The sequence below is a fragment of the Macaca mulatta genome, chromosome 15 (assembly GCF_049350105.2).
Source record: "Macaca mulatta isolate MMU2019108-1 chromosome 15, T2T-MMU8v2.0, whole genome shotgun sequence".
Lineage (NCBI taxonomy): Eukaryota > Metazoa > Chordata > Mammalia > Primates > Cercopithecidae > Macaca > Macaca mulatta.
In genome coordinates, this window is record NC_133420.1 from 62648061 (window position 1) to 62665586 (window position 17526).

At 48.0% G+C, this 17526-nt stretch overlaps 1 protein-coding gene across 3 annotated transcripts in view; it reads left to right on the forward strand.

Moving 5' to 3' along the window:
- The window catches only part of PAX5 (paired box 5), a 194672-nt gene that overhangs the window by 49119 nt on the left and 128027 nt on the right, over positions 1-17526 (forward strand). The window lies entirely within an intron of this gene.

A 17526-nucleotide genomic window follows, 5' to 3' on the forward strand; every position in this document is an offset into this window, starting at 1 on the left:
GGCCAGATGCCCGCCTCAGAAAACTCTTCTTGCCCCACACAGAAGGCTGCCGCATGGAGATGGCTGGCTCTGAGGCCCCACAGCCTTCTCCTGCCTCCTGCTTCCGACCTTGAGTTCCAAGGGCAGAAATCGTCTCCCATTCATCCCAGACGCCCTCAGTGCCCAGCATAGGGCCTGGCACACACATGAAAGTAGTAAGTGAGGGAATGGGCTTCTCTCTTCTTTGCAGAATCTCTTGCTTTCCCTCTGGTTACAGACGCCAGAGTTCCCTTTTCCAGTTCTGTTTTCAGGCATGCTGGCATTCCCTCACTCACTCCTCACCAAACAACTGAGAACCAACCTTTCATCCAAACAGGCCCTGGCCAGGGAGAGATCATGTAACCCGTGTGATGAGTGTGTGGCAGGCACCTGCTATGTGCTCAGAGTTGGCAAAGGTATAATAAGTGCTTGCTGAGGGCCTTTCCGTTTGTCATGGCACTCAGCGATCCCTGGTGCCACCCGGTGACAATCATCACCCCACTCCCCATTTGCAGATGGACAAACTGATGCCCAGCGTGTTTGAGAGGCATCATGATGCAGTGGAATGGGTCTAGGCTGGGAATCTAACACTAGTTTGCTGTGTGAGCTTTGTCCATTTTCTTCCCCTCTCTGAGTCTCAGTATCCTTATTTATAAAATGGGGGAGTTGGAGATGATGGCCTCTGAGGACCAGTTGAGTGTGAGTTGTCTACAGGGAAGAGGGACTCAGGTCCCTGCTCCCAGTCCAGTTCTCTTTGGCTTTAAAGTGTGACCACTGGGAAAAAAATTGCCCTCCATCCTCAGCTGTACAAGGCTGATTGGTGAGAGCGAAGCACTTACTGTGTGATAGGCGAGTGTGGTGAGTGTGTATGTACTAATACTGTTTTCCTTTGGCTGTTGGAAAAAATGAGGCCAGGTGCAGTGGCTCATGCCTGTAATCCTAGCACTTTGGGAGGCCGAGGTGGACAGATCACCTGAGGTCAGGAGTTCGAGAACAGCCTGGCCAACATGGTGAAACCCAGTCTCTACTAAAAATACAAAAGATTACCCTGGCGTGGTGGTGTGCACCTATAATCCCAGCTACTCAGGAGGCTGAGGCAGGAGAATTGCTTGAACCTGGGAGGCGGAGGTTGCAGTGAGCCGAGATTGTGCCACTGCACTCCAACCTGGGTGACAAGAGCAAAACTCCATCTCAAAAAAAAAAAAGAGACAGAGGTTCAATAACCAGTCCAGGGCCACAGAGCCAGTAAGTCACAAGGCTGGGATGCAAACTCAGGCACTCTGTTTTCAGAGCCTGTGCATATAACCACTCTACTAGTTGGCAGAGGCAGCATATAACCCCCGTAACACCCCTCCCTTGCCCTACACCTCACCCCAGTCTTAGTCCCACCTGCCTTGCTCTTGGAGCTCCAATGCGCATTCTGCATGTTTTCAGGGCAGCAGCAGCGTTGATTTTTCAAGGTGATTTTTCTCTCCCTGGCCTTTCCCTCTTGACCTAGGTACAGACAGCTGAGAGAAGGCTCCAGCAGGGAGGAGAAGCTGCTGTAGGAACCTGGGACTCTTCTTGGCTCGGTCCTAGCTGGAATCTTGTATTTGGGAAATGGTTTTCTAAAAAGGGCAGAGGGAATCCAGGTCTTGTCTTTTAGGAACAAGTTTTGCTATTCATGATCAAGGAAGTACATTTATTTCACAGTTGTTTTTGGTATCTGTCTTTCTGTCCCTCAAAAAGGGTCTGGAGAACTCTTTCTCTCTAGAGATATCCCCTTTTTAGCAAGACAAATTAGGAAGATAGTCCCTAATATGGGATAATCTCGAAGGGTGGAACTGGAGGCGCCTTGGAATCATATATAGTGATTTTAAATCGTGTAACCCCAGCCGGGTGAGGTGGTTCATGCCTGTAACCCTAGCACTTTGGGAGGCTGAGAGGGGCGGATCCCTTGAGCTGAGGAGTTCAAGACCAACCTGGGCGACATGGTGAAATCCCATCTCTATAAAAAATACAAAATTAGCTGAATGTGGTGGAAAAAAATCATATCAACCCAATGTTTCCTCTTTAAAACAAGTATTTTGTAGTGCTTCCTTTGCTGTCCTAAAATGAAATTTAGAGGAAATCCACCCATACACATAATTTAAAAAATAGATTTAATGCCCCAATTGTAACAGAAAGAGGAAAGAAACATAAAATCATAATAAAATGATATATTTTCATTATGTAAATGCTCAGACATGACTACACCAGAAGACATAATAAAGTAGTTAGTTGCCTGCACTTAGGCGTAGAATCTCCATGAATGCAGCAGCTACAAATGTGGACAGCTGTGTTTTTTGGCAACATAAATATCTCTGGCGGTGTTGCCATCAGCAAACTGATTTTCTGAAATTATGAACATGTCCTGATAAAATTCCAACCAAAGCAAAGCATAATCTTCCCTCAATGTATATGGTGATTGTATCCTTGGAAAAATCAGTGTAAATGAAAACACCAAGTCTTTGTGTATATCAGTAATACAGAGTTAAGTTCATGACTCACATATTTATAAAGAGTTTTCACCAACTTCAGTGTGTGATGGATCATTCCATAGATGTGTGAGATGCAGGCCAAGTATTTACTGGACTGTGCTGGGTAGCATCCCTGGCCCCATCCATTAAATGCCGTAACTCCTCCCCCATAACAATATTAGTAATAATTCATAGATTTCCCAAATCTCCTCTGATCTCCTCACGCTTATGGACAACCACTGGAATGAATGGATTTCTCTCTAGGGTGTCTTTCTTTTGGGAAGTTCTGTGGAGTCTGTTAAAAAGCAAAATCTGCATGTATTGTGTACTCATTGTGTGCAAGGCCTGACCCAGAGACACAGAAGCATAGCCTGATTTAGATGTGGAGCTGTGAAAGCTATGTGACCCCACTTCATGGGTGCCAAGCTCCCAGGGGCCTCAGTCAGTGAGCATACCCCCACCTGCATCTTATCCTTGTCTGGGATGCCCCTTGCCTCCTCCTTCATGCCCCCAAATCCGAATCTTGGCTCAGATGCCACCTTATCCTCCCAGGAAGCCTTCCCTGACCCCCCATCCTCCTGTACTGGACAGGTTCCCTCTGTCTCTAGACTCTCATTGCCTGCGGTTGAGGGCTCTCTTAGGATACTTTCACAAGCTAGGACTGTAAGTCCATCTCCAGACCTTCTCTCCTTGACAGAGAATGGACTCCCTGAGGGCTCAGACTGGGTTCCCTGGCAGGGATTGAGGCCAGAGCACCAGCAACAGATCAATGTATGCTGGAACCAAGGGATTTAGCAAATGGCTTCTGTTTTCCTGTCCTCACTCTCAGTCCTTACTGACTCTCAGGAGGTGCTCGCTGTGTAGACAGCACTCTCTCACATGCTCTGACCAGTGCTGTAGGCCTGGCACAATTTATTGACTCCATTGCACAGACGTGTTGAGAGAAGTGTAAGAACACACAGCTGGCAAGCGGCAGAGCCAGAGCTCGCTCTCTGTGCTCCACCACTTTTGTCACTTAAACATTTACAAGGCAGAGCCTTTTCCCTGGGGTGTCATTCATCCATTTACTGGATGCCTGCGGTTGAGGGCTCTCTGAGGATCCTTTCACAAGCTTGGACTGCAAGTCCATCTCCAGGCCTTCTCTCCTTGACACAGAGTGGGCTCCCTGGCAGGGCTTGGGACCAGAGCACCAGCAACAGATCGATGTATGCTGGAGCCAAGGGATTCACCTTAGCCAGGTACCCCTCTCTGTACCCATCTTGTTCTTTTTATTTTTTAATTTTACTTTTAATTTTTTTTTTAAATAAAATTGATGTGGTATTGGGCACTGTGGTCTCAGAGGTAGGTAAGGCCTGGGAGACCCCATTGTTTTCCCTTAGGGGTTTTCCTCAGGGACCCCTTTGTTTTCCCTTAGGCCAGACATGGAAGGGGAGCATCAGATATCCCCTGGGAGGGTGTGGCCACTATTTCCCAGCAGGAGGTCACATGGAAGCAGCTGTCTCCCTTCTCCTTTTTACCTGGTTTTGTTTGTTTGTTTGTTTTTTTGCCAGTTTCAGTGAAATTCACTCTATAAGTATTTATCGTGCTCCTGCTATGTGTGCTAGGGATTGTCCTAGTTGCTGGGAACACAGCAATGAACAAGACAGACAAAAGTGTTTGCCCACATGAGTGACATTCTAAGGAGGAAAGACAATAACTAAATAAGGAAAATAAGCAGCATGCTGTTCAATGCTCTGGAGGAAAAGCTAGGTGAGGAGACAGCGAATGAAGCAGGGCTGAGTGGGAGCCTTTGCTGTTTTTGGAGGGTGGTCCTAATGATGAGCTGACGTTTGAGCAGAGGCCTTAATGGAGGGAGGAGTGAGCCAGGCAAATATCTGGGGGAGGAAGTGTCCAGAGAGAGGAAACAGCAAGTGCAAAGACCTCAAGGCCGAGTGAGCTTGGCATGACTGTGGAACCCTAAGGAGGCGAGTGTGACGGGAGCAGAATAAGCGGGGAAAGAGTGGGAGGAAACAAGGTCAGAAAGGTGGGATTGCAGGGTGGGTACTCAGATTGGTACCAGTAAGGCCTGGTAAGCTGTGAGGGACTGTGGGTTTTGCTCAGAGTGGGAGTAGACGGCAGCCTAGAACCTCCAACAGGGAACTTCAGAGGCACATTTCCTCCCCTACCTCCAGTGAGTCATTCACTCCAGCATACCTTCCCTCCTAATCACCTCCCAAACCTACCCCCTTCTCTGGGTAGCCATTCCGACCATTAGCTCTGTCCTGGCTGAGGGCTTCCACTCGACCCTGGACCTCAGTCTCATCTCCCTCCAACAGGGTCTCTACACTGTGGCCAGATTAGACCGTATGACCCTCCTCCCCCAACCCTTCTGTGTCTGGAATTGTGAATGTATTGATATCATCAGACAAGGGACTGACTGCAACAGAGACAGGAATCTGGGGTGTGGGGATTGGGGCTGCTGGTAGATGGGTTGTCATTTTGTCCGGGAGGCAGTGCAATGCAGTGCAGTGGGTGGCCCAAAGCCCCTCCCCCAACCCTCAACCAGCTCCTAATCCCCAGCCCGGTCTCTGGCTTCGGCAATGGCTCCCCCCAGAGGCACCTGCTTTATTTATGGCTTCTCCCCAACTCCCCGCAGGCAGAGGAAAGTCCATTAGTGTGTTTGCAGACTCTGCCAGCTCTGAGCAGATGCAAAGCTTATTTGCAAACTGTCATTGCCCTGGCCTCCTCCAGAGACTCTCATGCTGGGCTCAGCCTTGTGCCTCCAAGAGCCACCTCCCTCAGGCAGCCACCGGGGCAAGCCGCTTTCCTGATTTCCCTAAGCATAGTCTTGGCTTGGAGTTGGGAAAATTAAATTAAATGCCACGAAGGAACCGTAGCAGTGCATTGGGCCATGTTGACAGTAGAGAATGAAGTCCTCTCTGTTGATAGAAGCTCATTGTTTTGACATAAATTAGGGAGGCATTGAGAGAAAGTGGAAAAAGTCTTGAGCTGAGGACCTGGGACCCAAGTTCAAGTCTCTGTTAGGCTGCTGAGTATCTTGGTGATTTGGGGCAACAGTTTATTGCCTTCTGAGCCTCAGTTTCCAAGTTGCACAAGGAGCTGCAGACAGGCTTGGAATCCACTCCAAGTTCCAGAATTCTCTGCTTTGAATTTTGGGGATGTTTCTTTCATCCAGTGAGCTGGGGACAAAGCGATTTGTCCAAAATGGCTCAGTAATTCTGAAATTACCTGGAGACTGGCCTCATTGGGGTACAAGGCACTGAGGAGTTGAGACACCAGGGCTCTCAGTCTCACTTGGCCTGATCACTCTGCTGTGTGACCCTGGGCAGGCCATGTTCCCTCTCTGAGCCCATTTTCTCATCTGCAAAATGGAATCGTAATCTCCTGCCCATCTCCTGAGATTATCATGAGAATCAGATAAGCTGATGAATGTTTCATGTTCCACAGGAATATGTATTTGAGGGGTGTGATTGTTATTATTTTGTTGCTGTTATCCTTTTCAGATGTCTAGGCATGCACACTTGCCAGTGTAATACAAGAATATGCCCATATAGGGTACAGAGCCCAAACAAGTCAATTTAACTACAGGAGAGGGAAATAATGGTGCTTCTCTGAATAATGAAGAGCCCTTCTTATAAGTTGTGCTTGTTCAGTTCCACGCCCTCATAAATCCACCATTCCTGTGTGTGTATTTGGTGGAAAAACACACCACAGACATACACAAAAGCCTCTTGAGTTCTTTTCAACTGGGACAGGAGATGACACACGTTGGCAGACAGAGGCTGATCTCTGTGTATCCAAGAGGAGTCAAGCCAGTCCGAGTACATCTAACAGGTCAAGCTCTGAAATGAAGAAGCAATAAGCCAGTGAAATGGTACTATCACCGAAACATGATTGATCAATTGAATTCTATCAGAGACAGTGGACAGTCAGATTAACTCAGGCCTGATAGGTTCAATGAGTTAAAGCATGATGTTCATTTCAGCTTCATTTCACCAGTCTTTGCTTGTGAAATTGGTCTATCAATAGAGGTTGAAGATCATATATATATATATAGATATCGGGGACCATCTTATGGGGAATATAATCTTGGTAGTTGGCTCCTGGCTGGGGCTGCCTGCTGCAGGTAATGGAGACAGAACAGGGACTCCATCAGCCCCATCGAAATGGCCTGATATCTTCTCCAAATGAAAAGTATTTTTGGATCTCTGATGATTTATCTTTTTTTTTCTCCCTCTCACTTTGATCTATGACAAAACCCATACCCATCTTGGAGAAATATAGTGATTTCTCCTGAAAACATTTGTGCAATGATCAGATAGATACACTTCAAATACGAACCTTCTTTTTAGTTATATCATCCTTGGGAAAAAAAATACAGACAGTAATTTAAAAACTCAAATGGGGGTAATGCAAAGATATCAGAGTAAATATGATTTTTAAGCCCTTTTATTTATTTATTTGTTTCTATGCAGTGGGGGATGGGAGACAGACTGCTGTGTGCATGAAGGCCATAAACGGGATGTATGCAGAAGTCCTTCCAGGTATAATTAAAATGAAGCCTTTCGCATTCTTTGATCTCATTTAAAAGCACAATTCACAGAAACAAATCACCCTTTTGCTCCCAGTAATATTTCATTTGCTTCAGAATATTTTCACTATGGCGGTTAACATCCTTTCTAATTAGTGTGCATATCCCTCTGTAAGGTGGGGTAATTAGGGACTACTGTACGAGGTAATGGACTTGGACAGTATGGATTAGAGAGAACAGACTTGCCCTGTGGCAATGCATCAGGTATTACTTCCTTTCTGCCTCTTCTTTGAGGTCGTCTTGATTCATTTTAGCACAAAGAAATCCCATCTCTTCATACCAACACCATGAAAGCTTCAATAATGTATTTGCACTGTTTGTATATCAGAGTGTATATTAGGTTCTGGATAATGGATAGTGATGCTGAACAGCTCGACAGAGAGGGAAGAGCCTCTCACACTTCACCCCCTTTCCCCTCCTGCAACTCCTGAATTCTAATCATGCTGAATTATAGCCGTTCCCCTGCACTATGCTTTCTGTGCCTCCAGGCTGTCGCAGATGCTGTTCCCTCTGGTTGGAATGCAATTCCTCTTCCCTGGGCATTTCTTTGGCTAACTCCATCCTTAAGACTCAGGGTAAGCCTGGACGCAGTAGTTCATGCCTGTAATCCCAGCACTTTGAGAGGCCAGTCTGGCCAACATGGTGAAACTCGGTCTCTACTTAAAATGCAAAAAATTAGTCAGGTGTGGTGGTGCATACCTGTAGTCCCAGCTACTTGGGAGGCTGAGGCAGGAGAATCGCTTGAACCTGGGAGGCAGAGGTTGCAGTGAGCCAAGATGGTGCCGTTGCACATCCAGACTGGACAACAGGGTGAGACTCTGTCTCAAAAAAAAAGCCCCCAAAAAAGACTCAGGCTACATCTTTTCCAGGGGGCCGTTCTTGGGCTACACTTGCCCTTAGTCTGGATTAAGTGGAGTGAGTGAGTGTGGAGCAGACTCTGGAACCAGACTGCTTGAGTTCGGACCCTAGCTTCTCTACTTCTTAGCTGTGTGATCTTGGGCAAGTTACTCTTTTTTTTCCTTCCTTCCCCCTATCCCCCAATCTTTGGATCCTGTGACTAGGCAAGTTGTTTAACCCTCTGCCTCAGTTTCCTCATCTGTAAAATGGGAGGAAGCAATAACAGACTTGACATCTTAGGGTTTTCGTGAGGATCCAATAGGGAAGGTGCTTAGAACAGTGTCTCGCAGAGTGAGCTCTGAATAGGGTCTGGCCACTTCCATTAGGCTCCTAGGGCTATGTCTGCTTCTTAGGCTCCTAGCACTTATCGTACTACATTGCAATTATTCACTTGTCTTCGTTCTCCACTAGGAGAAGGGGGCTAAGGCTTGAAGCTCTCTGTAGTTCTGGTGGGAAACCCAGGGCCAGATACTTGTATGTTGCTCAGGGATCAACGGATCCAGGATGCTTGAGGCAGGAGTCAGAAGCCTCATATCCAAGCTTACCTTGAATCTGCTGTCTGGCCCCTGACAGATCCCTTTGCTGTCTGGCCTCCCCTTTGCCATCCTCAAATGTGGAATCACCAGCCCTTGGGGCCTTTCCCACACTGACAGCCTGTGACTCATTGGGTAACACCCAGCACAATCAGATTCACTCTGGTCAAACCTGAACGTATTTGGCAATTTTACAATTTCGCGTTTTCCTTCTCCGAGAAGAAAGATTGAGTGAAACTAATGGCTGAATAATGGTAGTTTCAATGGAATCTTTCTCCATGCCACCTTGATTTTTCTCAGTCTGCAGCCCCAGTTTAGGACAGGATTTAGAAAATGACTCAGAACATTGATTTTTGTTCCGGGCCACCAAGGGACATTTCCAGCCCAGCCACCCTCATCCCCAGCATGGGGCCTGGCTCATAGTAGATGTCCTAGAAGCATTTGCCAACTTAACTTGATTACCTCTACCTGGAATCCCATCTCTTAGCTTGGCATCTTGTTTCCCAGTCCTGACTCTTATTGTCCCTCCTCCAGGACCCCCCTCCCTGTTGTTAGTCATCTCCAGGTCACTGTAAGCACCCCAAACAGCACCATGCAGAGAATTGAAGCTCTGTAATGAGTTTGAGCTTGAGTCTGTGAACAGCATTTTGTTGTTGTTGTTGGACTCTGAGCAATATATGACTTGCTGCATTTTCCTTTTGGTATATGCTGCCAGGGAGCTTAGAGCTCAACTGAGTTTTAGTAGTTTATCATCCACTCTAGTTCAAAATTTTATGAACAGCCTCAAATCTGTCTTAGAAGTAGGTGGGACATAAACTCTTAGTTGTTTCACTTTTTCCTCCTCTGAGATCACTGATATAATAGAGGTCACTCCTGAGTTCTCCGATGATGCCAGCCACTGTCCTAGTGCTGACTTCGGAGCCATACAAGCCTTTCTAGCTTAATCATTCAGTCAACAAACATTGATTAGCATCTCCTATGCTTGAGGTAAATGAGACAGGGGCGCTGCCCTCAACTCATACTTTAGCAGGGAAAAAAATACTAATTCTAGAAACAGCTCATGTTTATTGAGCGCATACTATTGAGTTATGCTAAGTATTTTACATGTATTCTCATTAAATTCTCTCATCAACTCCAGACACTATTATGATTCCATTCTACAGATAAGAAAATTGAGGATTAGAGCAGTTAAAGAAGTTGCTCAAATATCATGGGCTTGTGAGAGACAGAGTGCTGGGATTTGAACCTGGACCCACATGAGTTCGGAGTGCCCAGGCTTCCCCACTGTTCTGTACCGGGTCTGCCACAGTGCTCAACTTCACTTTAGTGCATGTAGGAGCTGTGCGAATGCTCTGCTGTGTTATCTTGGGCAAATTACTTCATCTCTCTGTGCCAGCTTCCTTAACTGTAAAGTGGAGATTCCAGGAGGACTGAGTTCACAGGATGGTTTGTGAAGAGTAAAATCCAGGCCATAATGGTGGCCTGTGGAACATGCTGAGGAGACCCAGAAGAAAGGGTGGTGAATTCAGCCTTTGGATTTGGAGGCAGGCTTCAGAGAGGAGGCAGTTTTTAGACTGAGTCTTGCTGGGCAGGAGGGAAGGGCATGCCAGCAGAGGGTGCAGAATGTCTGGGGGCACTGGGGAGCAGTGGTGAAGGGACACATGAGGGCTGACAAACGGCCTGCTGGGGTGGCTTTCTGGGGTGAAGTGGGGGGTGACCCTGACTAGAGGGGCAGGTCGTCGAGGCCTCAGGGGCTCAGGCTTTGTCCCCAGGGAGCCTTGAAAGGGTTTTCTTGATGAAAATGAGGGTGACAGCAGCTAGCATTATTTGGACACTAAACTCTGTGCCAGGCGCCGTGTTAAAGTGTCATGGAGATTATCTCATTTAATCCTCACAAAAGCCCCACGAGTTGTCCTGCATACTGTTACTTTCAGTTTACAGATGAGGGGACTGAGGGCTTTCGTCTTAGCAGCTGACAGGAAGAATAAAGGGAGGTGTCCCGAGTGCTGGATCTGCAGATAAGAGACCTACGTACAAATCCCAGCATTGCCACTTTGAGCTGAGTGACCTCAGTGACTCAAGCTCTCTGAGCCTCAGTTTTCTCATCTGTAAAATGGAATAAGAATACATACTTCATAGAGATGTTCTGAGGGTCAAAGAAACTGAAGAATGCACAAATAACTTGGCTCAGTGCCTGGCACTGAACAGTGCTCTCTCTGGGGTGAGAACAGGGGGTGTGGGGAGCTTTGCCACCCTGTTATCTCTGTCAGCCCCACTTCATTCTTTGCTATTGACAGACGATGCTCTCCCCGTCTTGCACAAAGAGTTTTGCTAACATAGTCCCAGAACAAATCCCCTGGCTTCCTATCCCTTTTAAAAAATTATTATCATTTTTGTTTTAAGAGACAGAGTCTTGTTCTGTCACACAGGCTAACGTGCAGTGGTGCCACCATAGCTCACTGAAGCCTTAAACTCCTGGGCTCTAGCAATCCTCTTGCCTCAGCCTCTCAAGTAGCTGGGACTACAGGCCTGCACCACCACACCCTGGCTAACTTCTTAATTTTATTATTATTGTTATTTTTGAGACAGAATCTTACTGTGTTGCCCAGGCTGGAGCGCAATGGCATGATCCTGGCTCACGAAAACCTCTGTCTCCTGGGTTCAAGTGATTCTCTTGCTTCAGCCTCCCGAGTAGCTGCAGGTGTGCACCACCACACATGGCTAATTTTTGTATTTTTAGTAGAGACAGGGTTTTACCATGTTGGCCAGGCTGGTCTTGAACTCCTGACCTCAGGTGATCTGCCCGTTTTGGCCTCCCAAAGTGCTGGGATTACAGGCATGAGCCACCACACCCAGCCATTTTTTATTTTTATTTTTTTGTAGAGATGGGGATCTCACCATGTTGCCAAGGCTGGTCTTGAACTCCTGGCCTCAAATGATCCTCCCACCTTGGCTTCCCAAAGTGCTGGGATTATAGGCAGGAACCACTGCTCTCAGCCTGAAATAATTATTTAAGTTATAAATCAGCATGGTCTGAATTTGATGGATCTCTGCTTTATAGGTTGTTTTGAGAATTAGCCATTGCAGCCACCTGAAGATGCCAACTCCAAGCTCTTTGGGCTCACTTGACCCAAACTGGAAAAATGCCCCAAGTCACATCAGTTCATCTTGCCAGTCACCCCAGCTCTGTACTCCTGTGGCAGATGACCCATCAGGACCTGCTCTGTCCTGCATCCTCACAAGGGAGGCAAGTCTAGGAGTACAGGCAGTGCCAGAGGCCTGTGGTTACAAGCAGCAAACTGGGCTCATCTAGAGACAGCCCTGGACCCTGGGGTAAGGTGGGGCTGTTGTAGTGCATAAAACAGGAATGGGATCTGGGAGTTATTCTCACAGTTTCTTCTTTTCTTTTCTTTTCTTTCTTTCTTTCCTTTTTTTTTGAGACTGAATCTTGCTCTATTGCCCAGGCTGGAGTGCAATGGTGCAATCTTGGCTCACTGCAAACTCCATCTCCTGGGTTCAAGAGATTCTCGTGCCTCAGCCTCCTGAGTAGCTGAGATTAGGGGCGCCCACTACCACGCCCGGCTAATTTTTGTATTTTTAGTAGAGTGGGGGTTTCACCATGTTGGCCAGGCTGGTCTCGAACTCTTGACCTCAAGTGATTCACCTGCCTCGGCCTCCCAAAGTGCTGGGATGACAGGCATGAGCCACCGCGCCCAGTCTATTTTCATAGTTTCAAACAATTTAAGAGTAAATATATCCCTGTGAAGAAAAAAGAGAGTTATTCCTGTCTCTGACTTTCCCCCAGCACTCCCACTGCCCCCAACCAACAGGCCTCTCATCACATGAGTGCTCATTCAAGAGAATGGGATCCTCTTGGTTGGCTCAGGCAGTCTCTTAGGGGTGGGATGGATTATAGCCAGGGAGTCCCCTATAAAGACTGCACAACAACCAAAATGGGAAAATAAGTCAATGGTCATTTAATACTACTTAGCAGACAAAATCCGGGTGGATTTTGGTGGAGAAAGGGGTTAGAAATGATCAACTCAGCTACCTTAGCTTACTATCGGTGCCTCTGAGGCTCAGAGGGAGAGGAATTTGCCTGGGCCCACACAGCAAGTAAGGGCAGAGCTGGGGCTAGAAGCCAGGACTGCTGGCTCCCAACCCTTTTCCCACTGGGCCCTGCTACTGCCCTGCCATGCTAAGGAGCAGCTGTGAGGATGAAGGAAGCTGTATAAGGGCTCTGGCCTAGGCCTGGGTTGTGGAGAGGAACTGGACTCTGAGAAAGGCTAGAGGCTGACCTGGTGGCTCTAGCCTCCTTTCCTGGGGCTCTACAGCCTCCAGATGGGGTTACATTCCAAAAGCCATGATGCTAGAAGGGATTTCAGAGATTCATGTTTGTTTTTATATTTTTCCTCCCAGTGAGTGTCTACAGACATAAGGTGCATGATAATTTTTAAAGAAACAAACCAGAACCCTCCAAGAAAAATGCAAAACCCCTGAATCTGCTGTGCTCTGAAGAAAATGGAATGGGTTTATGATCTTTTAAGACACACAAGAGACAGCTTTCTCTTGACAGATGGGAATCTGAGGCTATTTTGCTTCCTCCCTTTTTGCGTGACCAGACCCGATTGTGTAAAGCTTTTAGCTTCAAAGCTGGGTTGTGAATAACATTGGTTTAACCTGAAATTTAAAGCCAGCATTTCTTTGCTCCCTGAGACGGGGCTTCCTGCCCCTTGCTCCCCTGAAGCTAGCTTCCAGAATGTTAATTCTACGAGCCATGGTTGACTAAGCCCAGCACTGGGTCTATTACATATTATTTGATTTGGAGTAGAAAAAAAAGATTTAAAGATACCATGCCCCCTGTATACCTTTGTACTTTCGCCCATGTCTGTCCATATATTTAAGCATACCATTCACATTGTGAGTTCAGACTTTTCTCCCTGGAATAAAATGGGTCTGAGCATTTCTGTAGCCTGCCTCCAAGACCACATTCTCCAATTAAGTCAGACAGCATCTTCACGGTGCAGATGAGAAATGCTACGGAAGCTTACACCGGAGGCCTGGAGGTTCAGACCTGCCCTTGTGCAGGGGCTGATTTGGGGTATTCATTTTTGCAGCTGTCTCTGAGCATATAATCTGTTTGTTGGTTCATTCTCACTGAGGACCCACTGTGTGCCACACCAGAGGCAGGACAGAGGGTCCCTGACCTCTTAGGACCATATGCTTTTTCCTTCAGAGTACTTACCTTGGTTGATACTTGCACCTTTACTGGTCCGATTATTTTCAATTACTGTTTGCCACCTCCTCTGGACATAACTCCATGAGGACGATGGCTGGGTCAGCTTTTGCCCATCACTGTGTCCCTGGCATTAGCACTCACTAAGCTTGGTGGAGGGAAGAATGATGAATGAGTGAGGTCAGATGGAGGGATCCTGACATTTTCAGATCAGACATGCAGAGTGATGGTGCATGTCACACTAGTCACAGGTAGTACCAATTCGTTCATTTATTCCACAGATATTCGCTTTGGAGGAGAGAGAGATGAATTACCTCCCACCTTTCCCCCGAAGGTAGCTCATAGCACAGTGTGGGAGTGAAGGGTCCAGGGGACGTGGTTTCTAAGGTAAGGGAGAAAGTGGTCAGAGCCCTAAGAACGGGAGCTGGAGGACCGGCTGGGGCATGAAGGAAGGAATCCTGGAGGAGGAGACACGTGTGCCTTCTGGCTGTGTCTGTCTGAAAAACAATGCCTGTGTCCCTAGGAGATGGTTTCCATTCCATATGGGCACAGTGGATCACCTGCGGCTCAACAGGCCAATCAGCGTATCACCTTTAAACACCCACAAATGCAAGCTCCTACTTCCGCCGGCCCCTAGTAGCAAAAGAGGAGGCTTGGGAGCTGAGTTTAGAAAGCATGCCCTGACCTAAAGGAACGAGCGATTTGGGCCCTGGGACTGAGAAATGTGGAGGGCACATGCTTCCTCAGCACTTCCAGTAGCTCCTCAAGACTCCTGCAGCAAGGCTCAGATCCTCTCTCTGGCCTCTGGGGTTGTCTGGCTGGATCCCTCCCAGCCTCTCCAGATTCTCCTGGGGCCTCTTCCCTCTCTCCCTCTGTTCCTTTCACCCCCTTCTCTCAGGGCCTTTGTACCGGCCCTTTGTCTCCCCGGTCTGGCACCCTCTCTGCCCCACCCCCTTTCCCTGGTCACTCCTCACTGTTCCATGCAATTCCTCTTGGAGACTTCCCTGACTCCTCTCACAGGAGGCCACTCCCCTCCCCATTACACATGGTCACATAGATATGTTTTTATGCTCTCTTTTCACCCTAGCATCAGTCACAGTTGTTTGTAATCCTATGTTTATTCGTGTGATTACTTGACTAAAGCGGGCTGCCCTCTCTAGATTGTAGAGAGAGAGGTTTGTCCTGGTCATCACTGTATCCCCTGTTTTTGTTTATTTTTAAAATGTATTTACTTAAAAAATATTACCTGATACAGAGTAAATATTTTATCAATATTCGTTAAACCAATGAATAACTGACTATGTGTTTTGGAGTGTCCGAAGCCTTCTTAAGGAAATGACAGACACTATTGCCTTTATTTCCCTAGTAAAGGAAGCAAGCGAGGTGCTGGTGGGGCGAGAGTGGTGAGGGCAATCGTGGGACAGGGTGAGTGCCCAGAGAGGTGGGCTCTGCCCAGCTCACAGCCCTTCCAGGAAAGTCTACCTGCCTCAGCCTCCCAGGTGCTGGAATGACAGGCATGAGCCACTGTGCCTGGCAGCCTGGATATCCTTACAGGCTCAGTTGACAGGGGCTGTGGCTGACTCTCAAAGAAACAGAGCAGGATGCAGCCAGTTCGCTTCTGGGGAGACTCTGCAGAGAGGGGCGCGGGTCCAGCAAGGCTGCCTGTGCTCAGAGGCTGTGTGGTGTCCTCGGGGGAGGGTCTCCTAACACCCGCTGTGTGTACGCTTGAGGGCCTGTGTGCCCTGAGCCTTTACTCTGTGCTGGGCTCTACTGGGTGACCAGACAGTGACCTTGCCCGCAGGGGCCCTCAGTGGATCCATTCCCTCTGAGTTTGGGCTCTGAGCTGTGGAAAGAGCCTGGCCCATGAGTCCCGTGGGAAAGGGATCAAGCCTGAGGATGTCTCTGGGAGGATGGCCTGGCTGGCTGGGAGAGGCCCCCTAGAGGGGCAGAGTTGAGGGGGTGTGATGGAGCAGCCTGGGTGGGCCGGAGAAGCTGGGCACTGCCCTGCTGGGGACAGAGCCAGGCCTCGGCAGGAGTCGTTAGGAGATGGCTGACAGGAAGGAGGCGTCGCTAAGAGTTTTGGGCCTGGCTGGCAGGGTTGGGGCTGGGAAGTATAACCAAAGCTGGTGGAGGGAGAAGCTTTTTGAAAGTGATGTGCCCCTTCTGACAGGGAGGAACTTGGGGGTGCACTGGGGACCAAGGCCAACATCATGCTTTTGCAGGAGTGACTGGGACCAGGATGACTGGGCAGAGCCACAGCTGAGTAGGAAAAACTGAGCCGTCTTTCCTGGTGTGCGTGTGCCTGTGCATGTGTGTGCAGAGAACCTTTGAGAAAAGGATCATTTGGTGGGTGCTGACCAATGGAAGAACACTGTAGGGCAGACAGACTGGGCCATGAGCTCCCGTACCTGCTAGTCTTGGTGACCTTGTGGGAATGGTCCCTGTGGGGATGGGCCATGATGGCAGAAGGGTCTCTGAGGATGATGTCCTCTGGGCAGGAGCAGGCACCTGCCTTGTGGAAGGCCAGGGTTACGGGCTGCTAGAGGAGGGGCCTAGGCTTCAGGCTGGGGAACGTTGGTCAGAGAGACCAACTTCTGCCTTGGCCCACATGTGGGAGCATCTGGTGACTCAGGCTGTGGCCCAGCCTACAGTATCCTCTTGGGTCAAAATTAGTGGGGAATCCATTTTCTCAGAGGGCTCGTGAGCTGCCTCTGAAGGCCCTTCCTATAGAGGATGCTGGGTCCTCTGAGCCTGTTGGCTTCTACAGGGGATCTGAAAGGCCAAAACACAAAGCTGCTATCTTTGTTCAGATGTCAGCCCTGCATTGCAGTTGTCTCCAGATAAGTACAGTTGAAGCACTGACTTTTGGCTGAGTCTTGGTGACACCACATCCCACTGCTTCATGCTCCTTAGTCTGGCCTCATTCCTCACATGAATGGGAGCTGGCCATGATGGATGAAGTCCAGTCTAGGGCAGGAGTGTGCTGGTGGGGGCGGGGGTCAGACAAGGCCTTGAGTAAGGGCACCTTTTAGCATGAGAGCAGACCCATGCTGGTTTTCCCCAGGGCTTCCTGACTGCAGGAAGATGTCCCAGATGCCTCACCTCTGGGCCTGGGTTTCAAAAAGCCTCTGGTCAGCCTTGTGTGAGCAATGTGGTTCCAGAGAGCCTGGGGAATGATGTACCCCGTGAGGCCATTTGCTCGCTGGAAACATTTGCCCTCTGTGCTTGATTTTATTTTGAACAGTTCCAGCTTGAGACTCAACAGAAGATGTTTCATCGCATTTGTTTCTTTATTGATAATTCATAATATTTCTTTTGACATGTAAGCATCATCACCGGAGACTGTTACAGTGTGAATAGCTAACAATACAGAACACAGAGGGAATTTAATCTTATACTTACTTAATTTACATTTTGTAATAGGCAGTACATTTAAACTTCTGAAGCCAAACCAAACCAAAGAAAAACATGCCGTGAAAAGTCTCTCCCCCTCACCTCCACTCACTCACTTCCTACCTCCCTGAATGAGCAACCACTGTAAATGTCTCTCATATATCCTTTGGAGAGATCCATATTGCACATAGTCTTATTTTCTTCCTTTTTACACAAAAGGTTGTACATTATACATGCTGTGCTGTACCTTGTTTTTTATTTTTTAACATAACAATGTATCTTGAAGATCTTTTCATATCAATTCACAGAAGGAAGCCTCATTCCTTTCTGCGGCTGCACAGTTTTCCATTATGCAAGTAT